We start from the raw sequence: 14,313 nt of genomic DNA, 5'->3' as shown, positions 1-14,313 counted from the left end.
TATCTTAAAGAGAGTTTTGAAAGAACAAAGTAAGAGTTGAAAAATCATCACTTAAAAAAGCAGCATCTTCTCTCTCTGATTCCTTTGAAGTTCAAAATCAGTAAACTTGTTTTAATAGGCAATTCTTAATTCTGTTGCACTTGTCTGTAAAGTGATAGACTGAAACTGCAGAATATTTTCAGAGAAGCTTCTTATTTATGAAACATCAGGCAAAGCATCTTTAGAAGGCCAAGACTGATATAAACCTTTCTGTTTACTTCCCTTTAAAATGCATGACCTTAGAAGCATTTAAAGGTTTAAAATCCATACCCACCTAATATTCCAGAGAGACACATGAGAAATTTCCTTTCCCAGAAACTTTGCTATAACAAAAGTTTTACAAGGAAATTAATTTTCCAATGTATATTGCTAATATTTCAAAGTGGCTTTAAGAAGGTACAATCTTTTTGGTGTTCCAAACACCATAGTTATGGCTTAATGCCTACATTTTATACCACTCAGAAATAGGTTACATTTTTTTCACCATTTATAGAAATAAAATATTTGAATTTTACCTTATAATCTCTTATTTTTGTGACTTCACCCTTTGCCATTTCACACAGCCGTAGCATATGTCATAACCACCGTGAAAAAAGAGCCTTTGGTATTAGTGTTTGAGCGAGAATGGCTGAGGGTTTTCTTAGCCCACATACAGGAAGGAACAAGCTTTTCTTCGTACTTCACTGCGATAGTAATCTCATATGTTCAAGATCTAATGTTCTTTCGATCATGCAGAGAGAAATGCTGAAAAGCTACTGAGCTGTCAGAGACCATCGTTGTGCTTGGACCCATACAGACCCACAGAGGTAGTCAGGACTACTGCCCACAATTTGGTCAGTCTTAAAGCTCAGATGGGCAGTGAGCCCATACAACTACCACAATACTGCATTTGCTACTAAACAAGTAAAAAGCGCCACTGATCAAGAGAAGAAATATACAGCTGAGCAAAGGACGTTTTCCTTATGCATGCACCTTCCCTCTAAGCTTGTTTTATGTTTAATAATTAAGATAAATGTGCTAGAATAACAAAGTGTTTCGCACAGTTAACAGAAGATTTCACTCTAACATGTTATTAGATCTTCAAGAATTCAGAGATTACTCACTGTTTAAATACTGTAAGCAAAAAAACCTGCAGACATATACGAAAAACAACTTAAGAGTTCCTGCTGGTAATAAAAGACATAAAAATGACAGCGGGCCTTGAAAATTACGCCTGAACCACCGATATGAATGCTGACTCCAAACTATATCGTTAGTATAAGGTAGCTCACTAAAAAGGAAAGCTTTGAGGCAGGTCTCTTCTAGAGACATTAAAAAGCAGTTTCTTCACTAGAAATTAAACAGAAAAATGTTAGTCCAGTTTATTTTTCAACTACAATTGGAGAAAAAAAAAAGTAGGCTTCAGTCAGAGTCATCACTACTCAGACATGATAGGCAACACATAAGGTTTTGTGAGCAATAACATAAAATCAATTCCAGCAGGGCTGAACTAATATTGATCCTGCCATCATGAAGTCATCTTCTGCTGTGGATGAGAGGATGATTCTCTCTGAGAGGCTCCTTTTGTATTAATTACAGTGTTAGGAAGAACAAGATGTGAAAGAGAAGTAAAGAGATAGAAGTAAAGAGATACAAAGACTAAAAATAAAAAGGAAAGGGTCAGTAAGAGAAACAGGAAGGGCTGTGAGGGTGAGAAAGAATGTACAAACCGCAGTCTGTGATCTGTGAGATAGCCTCCGGATAAACTCTGAAAGCTTTGAGAGAACAGTTACCATTTTATCTAAACTAGGATTCAGAAAAGGAGGGATGCCCATTTTGGATGCTCCATATGCTTGTGGGCTTGCAGTAAAAAAACTGTGCAATTGTTCCATAAGAGCACTAAAAGAGAACAATTGCATCATTAATGGTACTCACCAGGTGTGGTTCCAGCATCACTTAATCCCACATAATAACAGGCTGCTGCCTGACATTGTAGCGATGGTGGTTGGATTGCAAAACAATCCACTGGTTCTGCAGAAATGCATAGGAAGGTAGCAAACAGCCTGGGTGTCAGGCACTGCTGGTTTCCCTGGGTTAGAATGGTCATGAAACTACACTCACAGCCTCTGGGTGAAGCAGGGAAATGCCTGCTACCTTGTGCTCTGAGCACAGGACTTGAAGTGATCCACAAAACTTGAAACACCAAGTAATAATCAAGAGGAGACTTGAAGAAATTGCATTCCTCAAACGATCACAAATGCGGGTACTCCAGACAGAGTCAAATCAGACTCTGAAATCAAGAGCTTTGAGCACTCTCTTACCTTGATGAGTCCAGTCTGAGCTCTTTGGATGTAAAATGAGGCCAAAACCCAGCAAAGATGTTGCATAGATAATTCTCTTGTCTTTTTGGGGATAGTGCTCTTGGCTGGCACCAAAACCACTGGAGGCCAGAAACTGAACTTCTCAGTGTTTTCATACCTCTGAGTCGCTTTCATCTTGAAACATTTCTTGAAGCTTGTATGTTGAATTTGCTCAGTGTGCTAACCTTTCATCTTCAGGTTCTTCGATTAAATTAAAAGAAAAAAAAACCACTCAAAACTCAACTCAGCCCTGTAAAGTAGGTTTTAGGTTAATTTGTTATTTGAGTTCAAAAGGAAATTGAGTCACATCAGTCTGTTCAAATGAATGATCAGCTCTAGCGTTGGCTTCTTAGTGAGACAGCACATAGCTTGCCTTGACTAATGGTGAGAAGAAAGACTGAAAAAGAAATGCATCTACACACAGCAGAGATCCAGGTCAAGACTAGGATCACAAACAGATTTTACGGAAGGAAAGAACTGCGCATGTCTGAATAAACACTGGGGAAAACAGATGACAAAGAAGAAGAGTGAAGGTTGCAATTGTTGAGAAGGGAAAATGAAACAGAAGTAGTAGTTGAGAGAAGAGGAACAAGGCCTGTTGAATGTTTAGAGATGGGATGAGTCTCTATGGAAGTGCCACTGTCGGTGCCCATGCGTCGGTGTATCAGAGTTCCTTTAAGCAGGACTAAATCCACAGTAGAACTCTAACTTCTTCATTTCATTTCTACGTGACTTCCTCTGCCTCCTGTGTCAGTTTACAAAACTGATATGTTTTCTGGTCAGTATAATAGCAATCGAGATTTCACATACGAGCTCAAGAGCTCCTTTCTATCTAGGGACAACCATAAAACTGTGCTTCCTTGTGCTACTGGATAGATTTTCAGTTTTAGCTACTTCCAACCTAGGGTCATAACTGCTGATAATTTAAATGATTCATTAATATTAACCCTCTATTGCTACCTACCTATAAGAACTGAGCTACACATAGGCCATAAACAACAGTAAGTTAGGGAATACATGTGTTATACTTTTACATACTGCTTTTTCTGTGATTGCAGATGCAATCGCATTTCTTGCTGTCTCACTCCCACCCTGTTAGATATGAATAACATGTATCGGACAGCGAGAAAATCATACTTCATGTTAGGAAACCTACAGGATAATCCATTTAGTTTGCCAATCCCACCCACCTATGCATCATGAAGAATTTACTAACTTCAGCCAGTAAACAGTCAACAAGGTTAGCAGAAGATTTGAGGTTCTTGGGCTAATCTTCTAATTACATGGTTGCAGATTTACTGAGAGGTTTCTCAGGCTTTGTCAGGATGGAAGAGCTATCTGGTTTCTCTGTGTATTAGAAATAATAATATATTGTTGCCTTAGTCATGCCTATTTAATATGCCTCAAAAGTAGACATTATGCTTTACATAAATAGAAGTAATATATCATGGACTTCTGTGGAGAAATTTGGCAGAGTATATCACAGGCAGGCGATGATTTACCTTTTGAAACAAAACGGTTATTTATTGGGTTTGGTGCAAGGAAAAGAGATTTATTAACATAAATTCAGGAACTTGTCATTTTTCTCCTGTGCTGGAACATACCAGTTCAGTAATAAGTTAGAAGATTCATGAAATAGTTTTGTCCTACTATTTGGTCTAGTTGCCCTCCAACACTTCTAGTGGCAATAAAGCTTCTGCTGCTTTAGTTTATTCAAAAAAAATTGAGAATGCTGACTATAAAGTACCGCTGTACTCGGGAAGAGCTGCAGAGAACCACATGTGAGTCAAGGATCTGGCACTGACAGCATAAACTTTTCCTGGTCCCAAATTCTTTCATTTTTGCTTGCCCATGCTGTCACTCATTGTCTTTGTCAAACTTATTTCCCTTTGTTTTCAGCCTCAGAGCCTTTCTCAGAAGTCTGAATTTCAAGGGATAGCTCCACACAATACTACTTTACCTCATTTCTCTAGTTCTGTTTGATAAATAAGGTCACAGACACAGAAACTGAACTCTTCTTTCCTGATACTAATACAGAGAATCAACAAGCTTTGCAGTAATTAGATCCCTGAAACTAATTTTTGCTTCACTCAAAGTTGGGCAAGGCTTAATCTTTATTAAACCAAAAAGCAGTTAGGAAGAAAGTACATAAACCAATTAACTCATGCAGGAAAGCATGATGGCAATTTTCAGTGAGTTACAGGAAGAATGGAGGGTGCCCAAAACACACAGGTGGTGCTTTCAAGGTGGGGTGGAGAGATTGATTTTGGGATTGTTCTCTCCCTCTACTCCACTCTGGTGAGAACCCATCTGGAATACAGCAGCCAGTTCTGGGGCCCCAATATAAGAAGGATGTAAATGTGCTGGACCAAGTCCAGAATAGGCCACAAAATGATCAGAGATCTGAAGCATCTCTCCTATGAAAACACATTGAGAGTGTTGGAGTTGTTAATCCTGGAGAAGAGAAGGTTCTGGGGAGACCTTTGAGAATCTTCCAGTACCTAAAGGGATCCTAAAGGAAAGATGGAAAGGGACTTTATACAAGGACACGTAGTAAGAGGATAAAGGGTAATGGTTTTAAACTGAAAGAGAAGAGATTTAGATTAGCTATGAGGAAGAAATTCTTTACTGTGAGAGTGGTGAGGCACTGGTATAGGTTGCCCAGAAAAGTTGTGGATGCCTCATCCCTCGTAGCATTTAAGTCCAGGCTGGATGGGTCTATGACTAACCTGGTCTAGTGAAATGAGTCCCTGCCCATAGATGATATTTGAGGTCTTTTCCAACCCAAGCCATTCTATGGTTGGTTTTTAAATTTGGGTTGTTTTTGCAAATTCCCATTGATCTTACACTCTGCAAGATCTTACAACTGTGTGTTTGTGACCATCTCTCACAAAATTTTTTTTAATCTTTACTGAGGCAAGTTTCCCATTTTTCTAGAAGAAAAGCAAATGCTCATGTTCTGGATGGAGTTGCAGAAAGAGAACTGGAAGACAGGGATGAGGACACTAAATATAAAAAAAAATCTGCATTTGTCAGTAAATTACTTTTTAATTTGATGAGTCTGGTGTCTAGAGGCCTGTCACCCCAGTTTCATCAAAACACACAACCCAAATAGTGCAGTTACTAAAAAAACAAGGGAAAAGAGGATTTTGAACTACTGAGAACTTGAAGTATCCTATATCAGCTCTGTAGGACTGAAACCCATGAGCAAATTGGGAAAAAAAAGCATTAACATTTATCCTTATGGTTGTTGAGTGGGAATCGATATGAATAGTGTGAATTCTGAGACACAAAAGAAATTAAATATCAGTATGAAATAGAATACCTTGAGCACCTTCAATAAATAGTGGTAATATTTCATTCTGTTCTCAGTGGTGGAAAATAGACTGGTTATGAAACAAGATTTTTTAGTTCCTGCCACTAAATAGAGAACTGAATACAAAATCCAGGCTGCAGGCTACCAGACATTTCTGATTTAATTTCCTGTAGGATATCCAAAGATGCCTAGAGAAGCAAAAGTGAGCTTGAAATTTGAAATTTGAACTAATTTTGGCTAGTTGATGCCACCACAGAAACTGCTTCCTTTAATGCCCTGAAAGAGCATATAAGGTCCAGGTTTGGAAAATCTCCAGTGGGGCAATCCCATAAGCAGAGGAAACTCCAAAGCTGAGGCCATTTGTTCAGTGGACTAAGTGCTGTATTTACAAAAACTGACCCTCTGACCTTCAGAGTGCCTTGTCCATAGCATGGTCACCACTGCAGAAGAAAATAGAGCAAAGAAAAAGGAAGATCTACAATACTCAATGATAGAAGTGGCTTAAAGCGTTGTGCAGGCAAGAAGAAGAGATGCTAATCATGTATTTAAAGTATACCTCCTCCCTTGAAAAAGGTTCTTTTGACTCCTTCAGTGATGCCAGTAGCAGCCAGGAATGTGTGCTGGCAACTTCATCACCCATGGTAAGACAAGGGCTTCCAGCAGACATACATTTCTTAGAGCAGAGTTGTCATTTTATATTCTAATCACAAATATCAATGGTGTCATCAGATCTGGAAACTCAATGGTTTAGTGAAAGACTGACAAAGTTACCAAAAAAACAGCATCTCTACCAGGGTCTCTCTCTAGGCTTTGGGTTTCTTTTGGAAGCAAAGCACCCAGTTCCTCCTCTTTTCATGAGGAGGTTGCAGACCTCGTAAGTGAAACAGTGATTACCCTGGCTTCTCTGACTTACATCCAGGCTAACATGTGTGCTCCTTCTAATCTTATAATATTGATAAGTAGCAACCACAGGCTCCTTACAGAAGAGTATTCCTTTACAGGAAACAATAAATGGCCTTTAAGAAAAAAGATCATCTAGTTCCAAACCCCAACCCCCCCCCCATGGACAGGGATACCACTCACTCAGGGCCCAATCCAACCTGTCCCAAAGCAACTCATAAAGGTTTTTTGCTCATTATATTGGATAATATCTATAACATTGTATATATTGTACATATTATTAAATAATCCAACCACATTCAGCAATTGGAAAATGAAATAACAATGTAATTTCTGACGCCTTTTTTACTAATTGGGAAATCTCTGTTCTTCCATTATACATGCTGTTTACAGGAATGAAATGAAACAAATGCCATGCTATATGTCTGTTTATACCTCATACTATCAACATATGGCAAAGAGAATATGTATAACATATCAAAATGTTCGCATACTAAAATGATCATGATTTTAAGTACCATCAAACTGTCTACATAGATTTATTCAATAGCTTTCACTGTTTCTTTGTTTTCTCAGTTCAAGGACTTGAGGAATCACTGTAATTGTAGGAACATTTCTGCCCTAGAACATAGATGGGCCATGGAGCTAATTAACATATTTTAAGCTAACTCTATGAAAACGAAATATGTGATAGGTTGCAAATGAACTGTTTAGCACAGTCCTGTTGAACTTATCTTTCTGTTACAATGAAAATAGATTGTAGAACAAAAGAATAGGATGGAGGGGAATATTTAAAATGATTAATTTAATTGCTTTTTATTCAACCACCAGTAGTTCTTAGAAATGAAGGATGGGGAAAGCCTTTGTTAATGCAGATGACAGAGGAAATTGTTTATCTGTATGAGCAATGTGAGGTTACTTTATAAAATCTTTTACTCAACCACAGTAATTTTTGAATGACTGAAACTCAAATGAGTACAGGCTTGAAACTTGAATATTTTAATACATCAGTTGTGAACTGAAGAGAGACATGGAGAGTGGGAGACAATAACAACAACCTGCCACTCTTAATATTGTCCCACTCTAAGCAATCTGTCAGCTTCAGAGATATAAGATAGGGCTACCTTTAAAAGCATAAGAGGATCTTTAGGGTTCAGCAGTTACTTTCCTATGAGGGTAGAAGCAGCTCTTCTTTGGGTGCTTTTTCTTCACTTTATGTGGGAGTGGGCAGGGGCTACGATGTGGCCAATGTTTTTGAGTGCCAAAAAGCCTCTCCTGTCTACTTCTGGCTGAAAGTCTCTGAGCAAGTGTGATGGAGCAGAGGTTAGGAACCTACTTCTCTTCATCTAAAAATTAGGTAGAGGAACAGCTCCAGATCCTAAAATAAAATTAAATTCATGCAATCTAGCACAAATATTTCACTTGCTAGTGATGTACTCCTTTTCCAAAGAGCAGAGGGAAATAATGAGGCCTGGGCAGGAGAGAATTCTGGAAGCACTGTAGCTCGTGTACAACAGGAGGAATTAAACACCCAAGGCATTTAGCCCCAGGGACAAAGCCTGGAAAAGGGGATAGAAAAGTGCTTAGAATTGGATGAGACAACTGAGAAATACTCAAAAATTTTCGAAAGGAAAAAGTAAATCAAAATGAAGTTGAATAGCAGGGCTAGGAAATGTTGGGTTGCTCTTGTTCAGTTGAAGCAAGTGGAAGGAGAACTTTGCCTTTTTCAGGTAGATGCAGCAGGAGCAGGACTTGATAGAACCCACGCTGGGCTGCTGCATGTCTGAAAAGGCATCTGTGGTACTTCTCATATAGAGAGATTCATTCATAGGGTAAGTATACATTCCAGAAATAAATAAAAGAAGAAGCTGATATTTCTTTAATCATAGCTGATAGGCTACTAACATCTATGCTAACTTGCCTGACTAATTTCCTATTGGGCAGTGACAGTGTTGTCAGATGTCTGTTTGTACAGACCTCCAGGACCTCAGGGGGTCCAAACCTTTCTGTAGGGAAATGCAGTCGTCTGGACTGTGACATAATCAAAAGGTCCTTAAGTCTTTGCTCAGCTCTTATTTCAAATACCTGTGAGAAAAAAGTGATTGCACTTCACAGAGTGTCATAGAACTAGCTGAAGCCAGCTCAGATTTTATACATTATAATACTTTTAGATAAGTTTCCTGTGTACCTTTGAGACAAATAGAAGCCAAAAAATCAGCACAGGAAGTTCTCTGCCTTATCTACTATTCCTTTCTCACTTGGAGGTCCATTCTGTGTTCATAGGAAAGCCTTCAGGATAGTACTGGCCTTAGCATCCTATGACTGCCTTCCAAGGATAAGGGGGCAGGCAACTGCTTCCCCAGGGTTATCACTGACCCATGCAATGGATTTGCTGGGCAAAATGTTTCACCTCATGCAGCACCCACTTGTGTGAGGTTTTCCATGCTCCAAGTATCACATTCAATTACCTACTCCTACCACATGTAACATCCCTTCAGCTGCTATTTACTCACTATAAGAAATAAGTTCAGGGGGAAGATTTTCTTTTCAAGAGGATCATACCTTTCCTCTAAGGAAATTCTGATCTCCTTGGAGATTTATTTTACTTAAAACTGAGAGAGAGAAAAAGCTGCCTTAAATATGATTAATAATTTGATCTTAAGTGTAGATGAAAATCAGGGAGGAAGTTTACTTACATGTGTTTCGACTGTACATTTTCAATGTACAAAATAGCAGAATAATTGTAGTAGAAACAAGCATCTCTAAAAATGTTATATCTAGCTGTAAACCCAAAGGCCTAATTAATCTAAAAATTAAAAATTATGTTCCTTTGCAACAGAAGACAAAAACTCTCAAAAATAAATCCAGGGATTATGTTCTCAGTTCAAAGGAGGACAGTGAAAGGGCCAATTAATTCTCTCACTTCTTACTTCTTTTGCTTTCTCACTAAACATAGTTTTAGGCAAGACTGTCAAAGCATTGTTAACCAGCATCAACTAGTTGCTACCTAAGAGAAGCTAAAAATTTATTGATTTAAAAGTTCCTTGTTAGATCCTCCTGATATTCCAAAATCCTCCTGATCAAAAAATAATAAATAACATGCTTTTACTGTTTGAACCTTAGGAATTTTTTTGCTGTACATGTTCAAATTTAAAAATTTGAACAAAAATAAGACTGTATCAAAATCCAATTTTATTTTCTAAACTGAAGCTCTTTGGTGCAACCTGAAGCACCAGTTAAAGGAATTTTACAGCCTTTTAACTCTTTCTTTAAAAGTGTGACTTAAATTCTTTCTGGCAGCTAAGTTAAGCCCTCACTCATTTTCCCCAGGGGAATGGAGGAGAGAATTGGAAGAGCAAAAAAGAGAAGAAAACTTTTGGGTGAAGATAAAGACAGTTTAATAAGTGGGGGGGGAGCAGCGAGGGAACAAAGGGAAACATAAGTTAACCAATGCAAAAGTGATCATCCCTCACCACCAGAAACCGATGCCCTACTAGTCTTTTGGAAAAGTTTTCCCTCCTCAGTTTTACTGCTGGGTGTGATGTTATATGGTATGGTCTTTGGTCAGTTCAGGTCAGCTGTCCCAGCTGCATCCCTTCCCCTCCTGTTGCCCACCCCTGGCCCACTATCTAGAGGGTCAGACTGGTAAAACAGAGAAGGTGTTGGTGCTACATAACTGTGGCTCAGCAAGAGCTAAACCACTGGTGTGTTATCAATACTGTTTTGCCACTAATCTAAAACACATCACCATATGGGCAGATATGGAGAAAAATTACTCCATCCCAACCAGAACCAGTACAGAAAAAAAAAATCACAATTGTGAAGAAAATGGTTGAAATATTCTGAAAATGTAAAAAAAAAATAATGATTTCAAAATAAAATATTTTGTTTGGAAAAATTAAAAGAGAAATGTTAACAAAGATTTTCTGGAATATGGATTAATCCAGGAAAAAATCTTCCTATGGTGCAATTTTCATCTGAATGAACCAGTACTTAGGACCATATTACTTCATATTTTTTTCTAAAAACATTTGTCTCTACTAGCAAAAATATCACAGTTTGTAGAAGAAAGCAGGGACAGAGTAGGTTGTAAAGGGTTTGGTCACTGGAAGATGGGGTACATAGGTGAGTGAGGGCTTCAGGTGTGAGAGTCAAACATGGCACTGAAAGAGTCCTGAAGAGGAGCTGCCAGAAATAACTGGCAGTCAGTTAAAAATAAAGCTCCTCGGTGGATCTGATAACCTTCAACATCCTCACCATGAGCTGTGTGACTGGACAGAGCTTTGTGTATAACATTGAGTGGGAGGGAGCAGTAACGTGCTGGAGGCCAGGGCTGCTGTTCAGAGGGACCTCAGCAGGCTGGGGGAATGGTGGTCAATCTCTCCTCTGCTGTAATTTAGTTAATTGTGCCTTGGGGCAGCCAGCTGTCTGGCTGTTCGTAAAACGTGCTTTGTAAATGAGAGGGCAGATAAGATTATGGAACCCCATATGTGTTGTTTGTCAGATCACTTTTTAAGGGCTAAAGGCTTTGGGTACAACCAATAAAGTCTGGATCACAAACACTCAGGGGAAGTAGAGGGCCAGGCACTGATCTCTTCTCGCTAGTAACTGGCAATAAGATGCAAGGAAAAGGCATAAAGCTGTGTCAGGGAAGGTTTAGGGTGGATATTAGGAAAAGGTTCTTCACCTCGAGAGTGGTCTGGCACTGGAACAGGCTCCCCATGGAAGTGGTCATGCCCCCAAGCCTACTAGAGCTCAGAAAGTGTTTGGATAGTGTTCTCAGGCACATGGTGTAATCCTTACATTGTCCTGTACAGGGCCAGGAGTTGGATTTTGATGACGCCTGTGGGTCCTTTCCAGCTTAGGATATTTTGTGATTCTGTGATATTAATAACAATTTGAGAGTGGTGTAGCTGTGGGTCAGGAGGCCCAGAGGAAGTGTTTGGATTCTACATCCTTAAAGATTTTCAAAACACAACTACACACAGTCCTGGGCAGCCTCATCTAACTTTGAGTTTAGCCATGCTTCGAGCAGGGATAGGACTAGATGATCTAGAGAGATACCTTACTATCTATTTTTGAACGTGATTTTAACTCATCTTAATTCCACAGAGGCGAACCTTCCTTCCACATCTTAACTTCGTGTTCATAGCTTTGTGAAGGTTCAAGTTACTAAATTTGGTTACTAAATATAGTAACTAACTTGAAGCAATTACTAATGTGGAACACTTAATAACACAAATTTAAGTTATCATTTGCTCCTACACACATCCTGACCTCCAGAACAAGATTTTGTCCTTGCTATTATTTTATCAGCTCAATACTTTGCTGTTATAGCAGAAATACCCCTTGACATTAAATTACATGAAACCACCTTGGTCCAACATAATTATTACTTTTGTCATTTTTACTTCACCAGTAACTGCAGTGGTTTCACACTCCTACACATTTTTGCAAAAGGTGTTGTTATGGTGATGCATTTCACATGCTGTATTTCTTCAGATGTCTCTATTACCACTCTTTTGTGTCCCTTGTGTAGCTAAATATGCTCATGAGTGACCAGTATGGGGTATTTAAGCAAAGAATAGTTAAGATTTTTCTTGCAGATTCTTTTTTGTCTCACATCTTGGCTTTACTTATTTCTCTGAGAACTAACTGCTTGCTCTCTAATTTCACTTGTCATGTTTTTCACTTATTCTTGAAATTTTGAGCTTTGTGTTCTTCACATTCGTTGGGGTGTTAAGTTTGCTGGTGGTGTTTGCCATCCTTGTTTACTGTCCACACCCTACTGCTGCATTACAAAGAGCTCTAACTCTTCGGAAGCACCAGAGAAGGCTCAACCTTTCAAAATTCTTACTCCACTGAACATTAATACCACTCAGTAAAAGAGGTGTCAGCTCAGATTTGCAGTCTCCCACTTTCATACGTGGTTATTTTTCATTATTTTATTTGTGACTCAATTTCCACGTTGGTTATTGTTGAGACAAAGTAAAGTGCATGAAAAGTGTGCAACAATCATTCAGTAGCCCTGAAAGGAGCATATTCTTGAATATCAGAGCAGTGCTACAGTAAATTGCCTCTTTATTTATTACAATAGTGCATACAGAGGAGATAACAGCAGAGCTAACAAGTCTCTTCATATATATGGGTTACATTTGTAATGAGAAACAACTCCACTAATTAACTCTGCTCCCTAATGAGATTAAATTCCTGCACTAAAAAACATTCATAATAAAGTCAATACAAACACAAAGTATATCAGTTTCTAACTCCTTCATTATGGCAGGGAGATATAATATCATGATTCTATATTGTCATGGAACAGTAAGCACTGATAGGGAGGAGGGGGGAGCTTAGTGTTGGTAGGCTGAGGTTGTTCCAGTTTCCACAAAAACCCCAATAGTTTCCTTCCCTCGTCCCTTCTTTACCTTCATACATGTAGACTGTTAAATCAGTGAACCATTATTTCTCATTTTTTAAGTTAATATTTGGAAAAAACTTGATACACAAACTTGCAAATGTAAATTCATTAAAAACAATGTAAGCTCAAATTGTAAGCTTGAGTAGAAGATATCAAACAGCATGTTTTTCCATTGAGCTCACAATTGTTTTCATGATTGAGTCAATGGTGACGAGGTCTGCTGACACTTTGATTTTGCCATTAAGTAGTGGATGATATCCAAAGGAAGAGAGGTTGAGGTGAACCTGCACCTGGGATGGGTTCCGAGCAGAGCTGAGTACCATGCACACTTTATTTCCAAGTGGTGAGCTGAATTCTTAGCAAACTTCATAAAGCATATTCCCATAGATCAATCCCATACATTATTGTCTGCCATCCACTCTATGAGTATCTCCATAATACGCTGTTTGGATGCTCTACTAGTTCTTTCCTTTGAGAGTGTCCTGGTTTTCCATGTTCCAGGCTGAGCCAAGATCACAAATACTTCAGTTCTTGCATGACTTGAGTAATGAATTATGTTCCTTCATGACCCTGCAATACAGTAGGGTCTTCAAAAGTGAGAAAGATGTCAAAAAGCTGTAGAGCTACCTCAGCTGCTTTTTTTTGAGGATGGAGAACACAAAGTTTGGTGATGCAGTCCTGGTACATCATTATCCTCTTCAAGCTGCCTAGACACACGGACTGCATATTGATAAAGTCAATTTGCCCTTGTGCTATGTTCCTTGTTCAGAGTAGACCAGCCAGCAAACCATCCCAAGTATTGCCTTCTCTTTTCTTGGCACACTACACAGAAAGTTTTTGAAGTGCTCAACAGCAGCTCTGGTGATGTCTGCATAGTTAAATGACAAGTGTTTCGTGGCACAGTCATGACCACCATGGCCAGTAGTTGTGTACTTTCATGATTATAACATATATATCCTCGATGCACACACAAGGGAGAATTTTCTTACATTTGCCTTCTGTTAATCAGCTTCTCAGAGTCTCCATAAATAGAATTTTATATCTGAAATGAGGGAAATAGCAAGCAGTTTATTAGAAATAATTCTGTGTATCTAAATGGGCAAAGCAGTGATATATATACTCAGACTTAAAAAAAACAGAAAGAGTAGGTTCTCCATGCTTACTTTCTAAGTAAGTAGTATTCAGACTTGGGATTCTGTTTTGTCTTCTTTATTCCAGAAATAGTTGCACTATACTCTCTCTTTGGGATCATGTACTTGGAGTGTTTCTTATTCTTTTTGTACAGTTCTTCTCTAAAT

The sequence above is a fragment of the Neopelma chrysocephalum genome, unplaced genomic scaffold (genome assembly GCF_003984885.1).
Source record: "Neopelma chrysocephalum unplaced genomic scaffold, ASM398488v2 Primary Assembly neopelma1_26, whole genome shotgun sequence".
Classification (NCBI taxonomy): domain Eukaryota; kingdom Metazoa; phylum Chordata; class Aves; order Passeriformes; family Pipridae; genus Neopelma; species Neopelma chrysocephalum.
This window is presented reverse-complemented; position numbering follows the sequence as displayed.